This window comes from Poecilia mexicana, unplaced genomic scaffold, assembly GCF_051168715.1.
Source record: "Poecilia mexicana isolate PSO_F unplaced genomic scaffold, ASM5116871v1 scaffold_15, whole genome shotgun sequence".
Taxonomy (NCBI): Eukaryota; Metazoa; Chordata; class Actinopteri; order Cyprinodontiformes; family Poeciliidae; genus Poecilia; species Poecilia mexicana.
In genome coordinates this window covers 23,198,477-23,207,386 of record NW_028263384.1, presented here as the reverse complement: position 1 = coordinate 23,207,386, position 8,910 = coordinate 23,198,477, and the positions used below count along the sequence as shown (strand labels likewise).

General features: G+C 38.8%; 1 long non-coding RNA gene across 1 annotated transcript; it reads left to right on the top strand.

Annotated features, from left to right (window-relative positions):
* Positions 1-2,009: 2,009 nt before the first annotated feature.
* LOC106931598 (uncharacterized) lies at positions 2,010-8,655 on the top strand. Its single transcript, XR_001421089.2, has 3 exons — positions 2,010-2,256; positions 3,009-3,116; positions 8,053-8,655. It is a non-coding gene; the product is annotated as an uncharacterized LOC106931598 (long non-coding RNA).
* Positions 8,656-8,910: the final 255 nt, after the last annotated feature.

Sequence of the window (8,910 nt, the reverse complement as noted above, 5' to 3'; positions counted from 1 at the left end):
CGTATAAGTGTGTGTGTGTGTGTGCGCAGATTACTGCGAGACAAGGAACTCTGCACTTCTCTTATTAAAACTGGATGATGGCTCAGTTGTCTGACTTTAACTCATCTTTAAAACCCCTCTGTGTTTTTTTTTCTTTTCTTAATTTCAAGAAGCATTGCTACAATTTAAAAAAAAAAAAAGGGGGGTGGACTCCGGGTGATTTAAGTTTGCAGTCATGGAGACAAATTGAAAAAGATGCTCAGATGAAAGCTAAGCAGTACATTCTTATGGGCAAATAGGAGCAGAGTGTGGCATTTATATGCCAGCTGCATTCACATCAGTACCTCATCACTGCATTTGTTGTAAATAAATGTGAGCAATCAGCTAAGAAGTGCAATAAAAACCCTATAAAATGCCACAAATAGAGAGATGGATGGAAAATGAATTTCTCCTTTTCTCTCAATTTCTTTGAAGACACTTGGACAGGCGGAGGGAATAAGCAAGATAAAAATACAAAAGAGACGGTCGGCAGTCTTTTTGCTCTGACCTATATGTCTAAAGACCGGGAGGTCAGAAAAACAGAAAAAGGTTATGGTATCTGGTCCATTTCAGCAACAAAGAGCTAAGTACAGAAAGCCGTTTAGGTCCTGGAGAAATGGAGAAAAAGAGATTCGGAGGAAAGGTTAAAATGAAGTTTTGTATCCTCATCTCCCTCAGCCCTGCGGCTCAGGGTCACCTCAGAGACCGGAGAGTGAATTACCCAGCAGCCCCGGCTGCTCGCAGGATCAGACGGACAAGGGGAGAGGACGAAAAGAGTTAATGAAGGGAAGAGACAGTTCAGGCTCCCTGAGGACCTCCGGGCACCTGTCTGGCGAGCTCCCGTTACCCAGCCTTCTCCGACTGGCTAATTATCAACACAGAATTAGCCCTGAGTCATAGTACTGATTGATCATGTGTCTTCAACGTGTCTCTGGTCTCACGCTGCCTTATCTAGCTGTTTCTCTGTAAAACCCTTGGTCAGTGGAGTCCTGCGGTGGGGACTGAGGCAGCGCACAGCAGGTGACCGGTCCTTCAGCTCAGTGTTGACACACTGCGTAGAATGAGCTTATTTTGCCTCTCGGTGGACGTATAATTAATTTGTTAAAGAATGATTTGACAGAACATTTTTCAGGTAGATGCGAGGGAGAAAAGGCCGTGGTCTCTCTCACACTGGGTCAACATAATTCCCCTTAATAGATGTTATTTGCCATGACCATCCTGGTCATATAGAGGTGTGATTAAGTGAATGTTATTATGTTTATATTCATTATAATCATTCATCAGCGATTAAGTGATTCCAGGTCCAGTAGGAATCTTGTTCTGGTTCATTAGGCTTTACATCTCAGTCTAAAGGGACTCAATGTGGCACAGATTATCACTCTTACCATAAGTCATGGCTGGTAATGTGAATGTTAGTGTCTATAAAATTCCCACTTATCTTGTGGAACACAAATACTTATAAATATCCGTCAGGGGCACATGTTATTTAACCAGGTAGAAAAGGCAATAATAAGTGGTGTTACTTTTTCTTTTCTTTTTTGTGCTTGGGCTGTTTTTAGAAGCAGTTCAGACCCAAATGGAAGTACAAAAATGGGCCGAATTTGAATTTTGCATAATACGTCCCCTTTAGAAAGAAACCTCCAGGTCTCCTGAGCAAGCCCCTTTGTGGTTCCACTCCATCAGCAGCCATCATCTAAAAAGAAGAAGAGGGCCCCAGTCCTCAAGGATGGGCAGGAGGCAAATGCTTTTGGAAAGCTTTGGGGTACTTACTCCAGGGACAGAGTGCTAGAGTGCCTTTCCCATAGCACTGGCTTCCCCCCAAGACATGACTGGTTTCACTTTGGGTGCCTGCTGATGCTGTCCTAAGCTACTGTTACCGGTATCCCTCTTGTCCCCCCCTTGTCTTCCTTAAAGGCCTTTCCTTGCCATCACTCATTGATTGTTGCCGCCCTGCTGACTCCTCCTTGGTTACCCAAGTCACCAGGTGTTCCTCATTGCTGTAAATCAACATAGTGGACAAAGAAACACATTTCTAATTAAAATCATGCAGATAAAATCAAAATCTTGAAATAATGGAAAAACTACTTTAAGTACTTACAAGTTAAACAATTTTACAACAACTAATCACATTTTTCATTCAGAACCTTTGTAATTAGTGCGTTTCTGTTATGCCCGTAAATCTGATGCACACGTGATCACAATAAAGCAGCTTTTCTTGGTCCTCTGGAGAATTTTAAGGTAAGGTTTTCCTGAAAAACAAACAATTTGATGCAAAGTTGGAAAAGACTTGTGTGTGCAAGTTGTGGAAAAATTATCTAGCCTATCGCTGAAGCTGTTTGAGCCTAAAATACAAACTAAATGCAAAACATGTTGCAGCAAGCACAGACGTCCCCAACGTCTATGTACTGAAGAGGTGTTTTTTTTTGTTTTTTTCCAAGTAGTTATTTGAATGCTGTGTGGTTTCTGTAACAGTTGGAAGCTAAGTAGGTATAATAGCACTTTCCATTAATTTGACGGTTGAATAACTTAAATAACAGATTGAAAACAATAAATGGAAGTTGAACTCATGTCTATTCAATAATTTAGTAGCAAAAGGATTTTTGAACTGAAAATGCTGCTTATTTTATCGTTGCATAGTTTTTTATTAAAATGCGATTAATTGTGATGAATTAATTACAGGCCCTGCAATTAACTCAATTAAAATTTTAATTGAGCTCTTCTTCTAATAAGTATCTTTTAGGATTTGAAGTTGGCAATTTCTATGTGGAAGTATTGAATCAAATATGTCCAAATGAAAAGTATTTAAGTTGTTCCACCAGCTGAATTGATGCAGTTTATATGCATTGCTTTTACTTCCCTCTTAATGTGTAACCTTGGTGAAACTAAAAGCAGTCAAGGAACATCAAATTGCGAATTTACAGGACATTCGCAGCCACCTAAGTATCTGAGAGTGAATATGACTCCCCTTTTGTTTTCTTCTTTGCCTCCAGTTTAGACTCGGTGCTTGAGACATCATGCTGCCCCACTGCAGGAGGAAAGAAATAAAGAAGCTGCTAAAACAGACTGAACACATGTTGCTGGTAGAAGTACGCGAGCAGGTGCGTCCTCTCCACTCTTCTTGCATGCATCAGTTCAGTCAGAAGTCTTTCTTTTTTCCTTTTCCTCTCGAAGGAAGCACAAAGCGTGGGTTGGATGTTTCTCCCAGCGGGGAGGAAACACTTTGCCTGCAGACAACTCCAGCTGTGAGCTTTGCAGGAAAGCTTGAATCCTGAGTTTCAACCTATATTTGCGAAATAAGAAAAGAACAAAGCAAAGTCTCATAAGAGAGCAAATTTAGCTCTGTGCTTGCAATCGTTTGGGGTGTCTCCCTTATATTTTGCAACCTGGGACAGAACATCTATAACAGACTCAGGAAGCCCTGGGGGATACTTGGAGGATTAGCACTGGCAATATCTGCTCAGAGCTGGGAATTAATTAAGTAATTATGAAAACCAAGTATGAATATTGCATGAGTCCTGATTAGGCCGTTTGTGATTGTGTAATCTCATTTCAAGCGGCTGACCGTTCCTGTCAGCCAGGTGGAAGCCAACTCGTTGTGTATTTCTACACACACACACACACACGCACACACACGTACTTCCTTGTACAGCAAGGATGCAACACATAGCTAATCATCATAGTTACTGCTGGCAGAACAGCTGATGTTTATTCCATTACAATAATCACAATGAGGTAATCACAGTGGATTAATTCTCATAGTAATGGGGATTGAGCAGCAGATTATTTCTTCTTACCTAATCCATAAAATTGTGTTTGTAGAAGCACAGGATCTAAGAATATTACTGTGAGCCTGAAGTTAAAGCGACGGATAAAACAGGTTTCATTTTGCTGCTAAAAGTGGGTTTTTGCTTTCGTCTGCGACACTGTCTGGCTTGTTGTTTTTGCTGCTGTCTGTGGAGTCCTGTGGGGTTTTCTGTTGTACCGCAGTTTGTCCATCAGCCTCTTTATTGACAGACTTCAAGGCCCTTTCTCAGCCAGAGGGTTGCTTTAAAGAAAACGCTTCCTGCAAAAGATTCAAACAGACCCAACAGCAGACAGGAGATGAGTAGCTAAGAGAATAACTCCACAAAGATTGGCATATTCTCAATATACACAAGCAGCAATACCTGTGAAATATAGGTAACTACTAGAGTTCACAAACTATGGAGGTCCAAGGACTCCAGTTTCCTATTAGTCACCTGGAAGTCTATTGATCCAAGGGTATACATCTTCTCTTTCATTTGTTTCACTTTTTTCTTGTATTGATTTTTGACATTGGCGTTTTTAAGGTTGTATTCCACAGTGTGTAAATATCATATTCTGAGTTTGACTTGTGTCTTTTGTTATCCATGCAGTTATTTTACCTTAACTCCAGGATTTAATCTAACAGTACAACTGCGTGCCGTTTAATATATTTAATGTTTTCTTTTGCTTAAGATAATAATAATAATAATAATAATAATAATAAATATTTAGCACTCTCCATCTTTGCTTAACCCATTCGTCTTCCTGCTATAGAGAACTTTAAAATAAATGTTTTTTATTTATTTATTATTTGAGTAGCAGAACATTACGCTGAAGGTAAGCCAAAACATTTAATGTGAGTACATTTATTCACTATAAAAACAAATAATCAGGTGGAAAATCACTGGTGTTCTGTTTTTATTTATGTTTTATAATTTTTTATTTGTCATCTGTAATTTATTACTTTTCCCCTGGGGTATAATAAATATTACATGACACATTTTTAAAGAGGAGTGGCCTCTCTTTAAAAATGGGAAGGAGAACACATATTTCAAATAGACTGTATGCCTTTTGATCCTCATATGTTAAGGAATGAATTAAAAAATATCAAGTGACAAATAACACAAATATGATACTATATGGGTCCGAGCATGGAAGGGTACAAAATAGAGCCCTTATTCATAGTTTCTTTGGAGAATCCTTTTACAATTCAAATTTTCAGGTTTTCTTCTGAGTTTTCTCTGGAATATTCTCTCATGGGCATTTTTAAATAACAGCACTAATCTGCAAAATCTGCTTATGTCTGCAGTTGGAGCAACAATTAAAATGTTTAAAACAACTCCAAAGAGGTAAAAAATAAATGCATCTTGAAAGCTCACTGTCAGAGAACTGCTGCAAGGAGTGACATCTTGGGCTCATCAAGTCTCCATAACAACCATTAGATGTGATCTGCCAATTGTTCAAACGTTTTTAGGCAGTTAAGACTAAAATCTTGCATTTTAGAGAACAGACTGCTTTCTCACAAAGCCAGAAGATTTGCGCCATATTTTTCTTCCTGAAGCCAAACGACCCATTAACAGGAAAGTCCAGCTGCTTTTTGCCAACTGCTCTAAAGAAGAAGATGAGAACAATGGCTAAAAAAAAAAAAACGCTTTGCTTGTTTGGAACTGTTTGATTTACTTTCCTCAGACTCGGGTCAACAACACCTTAACTTTCACCTACCAAATAGCATCAAACCTACGACTTGAAATCTTCACTAGTAAAACATAAAACACGACAACATGATCAAAACATTTTCCAATATTTTTTTCACAGTATTTGCAAAGTGAGGAGAAAAATGCAATGATCTCAGCTTCCTCAGTATGAACTTTGATATTAAACAAATATTTCTCAGCCTTGATAGTTAAATCTTCAAAATGAAAGAAGTAAAATAAAAATAAAAATTTATTTCAGTAGCATACACTCACAGAAAGAAATAAGAAGAACAGCCTTTAACTTATTTATTCTATCAAAGGAAAAATCCTGCTTAATAAAATCTCTTGTTGTATAGGCATTGGTACTGTAAGTAATCCTTTTAAAATAGATGTAATTGAACCCAATAGAAATTATCTACTGTTATTTTGATGTTTAAGGATGCCAGAAAAACATCACAAACTCAAACATGTAGTTAGATAAACTCTATTTAGACTTTACCTATAGCTGTGTTTGTGTTCATAGGAGAGAAAAATGTAGTTTTCTGGCAACAAACACAGCTGGTGGATTTGGGCTGTTTGTTTGCAAACCTAAGCAGCATAGAAAACCTTTGGGCAAACTGAGGACAAGAAAGGAAGAGGATCCGTGACTCTACTTGTGTCAGTGCTGTCCTATTAGCATCTGGAGGTTGCAAAAGTGTTAACTGCCTTTTGCAAAATCTCTCAGTGCAACAATTTGCTACAGTATAAAAAGATTAATTTATTTTATGGATTTTTGCACATCTTAACCAGGACTGCCAATAAGTTAGAAGGGTCTAATATGGCTCAAACTTAAAAGAAAAAAAAGAATACCAGGGAGCTTGATTCGAGTGAAAGCCAGAGCTTCTTATGTTTCACTATATGCTCTACTTCACTGGAGCAGTGCAGTGGGAACCTTCAGTATTTAAACTGGTCCCCAGTGTTTGAACTCTGTTCAGAAAGCAGAACATAAAGCGGAGAGATGAGAGGATAGATGCAGAGGGAAGAAAAAAAAAAGATGAAAGGCTGCGGTGTGCCCTCCGAAGGGAATGTGAGAGCCCGGGAGCACGCTCGCTCACACTGTTAGTTAGTTGTGTGATCGTTCCTTTGTCCCTTTTAGCAGCAGAAGGAGCCGCTTTAAAGCCCAGGAAACATGAGATGAGAGGGACTACAGGTCTGATGTTTCAATTTCACATCCTTGCTCGCTCTTTACATTGTTGGATTACTTTCTGTGCGTCGCTGAACTTTGTGAGATTGCACGGTGCGGGAGGTCAGAAATCACAGAGATGAAGTTTTTGTGTGGGTGACACCATCGCCTTGCAATTCTTAAACTAACAATCATGCAGAGGATGAGAGGAGCAGGTGGGTCTCTGGCATCGCATGCCCACCTTTTTAACCCCTGTCTGCTCCCGACAAGCTGCTGCGATACATGCTCATTAATTTCATATCAGGTTATGACCAGAGACGCAGCCTGCTGTATGTTGTTGTTTTTTTTTTTTAATTGCAGCAAAAATGTCATTTTAGTTATTTTCGTCTGGAGGGAGAGGTCACTGAGTGTTATTTTCCAGACATTAATGCTGTGCATATTTGTCTGTATAGGGAGTGTTAGTCAAATGTTTACACACTAATCACAGCTATTACTGTCATTTCATTTTGGGGTTTTAATTATTAATTTGAACTGTTGTTTTTTCAAAATAAATAATGATATTAGATACTTCAGTGACCTAAAAACAAGAGAAATGTATTCACAAACATTTGGAATAATATCCCTTTGCGAGTTTTGTGGAAACCACATGATTCCACTTGCTTTCTGTAGCCATCAACAAGCTTTTCTGATTAAAACATTTGCCTGGGAACCAACCAGTTTAAACAACATTAATATTTCAGAAACAAAAAGTGGTTAGTTACTCAGTTGGAATAAGGTAAGACCTTGATGATAGCTACATGTACACTACCTGGCAAAAAAAAGAAGTCACCTCCTGGATTTCACTAAACAAATAATTATAAACCTCTTATTGGATAGTTACTGCAAGGAAACAAGTTATAAAGCCTCAGCTGATGCAATGAGTAGCTTCTCATTTCTTAGACAACCACGTGGAAAGACGCATCCTGTGGTTGCAGAAAAGATGTTCGTCTGTTTGAGAAAGGTCAAGTCATTGGTATGCATCAAGCACAGATTACAGAAACTACTAAAATTGAGTTGAGAACTGTCCGACACATTATTAAAGACTGGAAGGAAAAAAGAAGGAAGAAGAAATGCGGTTGGAAAAAACTCCTGGAAATGACTGTGATCAATGACCTCAAATCAAAGGAAAACAAGAGTGAAACTGAGGACTGTTTAATAGTGAAAGTAAGAGTTATTACTTACACACACAAAGCAAAGGGAACTTAAGGATCGGGACTGAACAGCTGCGTAGCCATAAGAAAACCATTAATCAGAGAGGCTCACAGGAAAAAAAAGGCTTCAATTTGCAACGAAGCATAAAGATACTGATGTAATCTAGAGCAATGGAAGAATTTCATGTTCTCTACCTTCTTCCAGAGTGATGGGCACATCAGAGCAAGAAGAGAGGCAACATTAAGAGCCCATCTGACTACCTGTGTATACTGACTGCCCAGATTATTCCATCATGGGATAGTTTCTTCCCTGATGCCATGGCGTTGTTCCAAGATGATGCCAAGCTTCATCAGGCTGAAACTGTGAACAAGTTGTTCAGGGAGCATGACGCGTCATTTTCACACGTGGATTGATCACCAAAGACTTCAGACCTCAGCCGCACTGAGAAGCTTCGGGATGTTCTGCAGAAGGCTTTGCTCTGTGCTCAGAGTCTTCCATCGTCAATACAAAATCTTGGTGAAAAATGAATGCAGCAATGGTTGGAAATAAATATTGTGACATTGCAAAAACTTAGAGGCGGTCCAACAAAATGTTAGTGTGTGACCTTTTTATTTTCTTTTTTTTTTTTTGTCCAAGCAGTGTACGGATTTGAGTCTTTTTGTATAATTTTGCTGTTTGTGTTTGAGGAACTCCACATTAAATTCAAACTTTTGCACTCAATAACTGTTCATGAAAAATGGTTGAGATTATTTGCTGTACCATAATTCAGCCCTGGAATAAAAGTCCCTGAATTGCACTGCATAGCAATTTCTGTGCTTTGCCTCGTCTATTTGGGAGCCAATAACCCTGCCGTTTGTATTTTCTCTTTGAGAGAGTCATATTTCACAGCTACTAGGCAAATGAAGTATTCAAAATAAATCTATTGGCATAAATCACTTGTTAAAACTTGCTAGTGTCACAAAAAATTTGCGCACCCAGGTTTTTCACTGGTTATAACACCCACTTGATGAGCACAATATTGTGACCTCCAATCAGCACAAACTCATCATGGTTTGAGGTTTC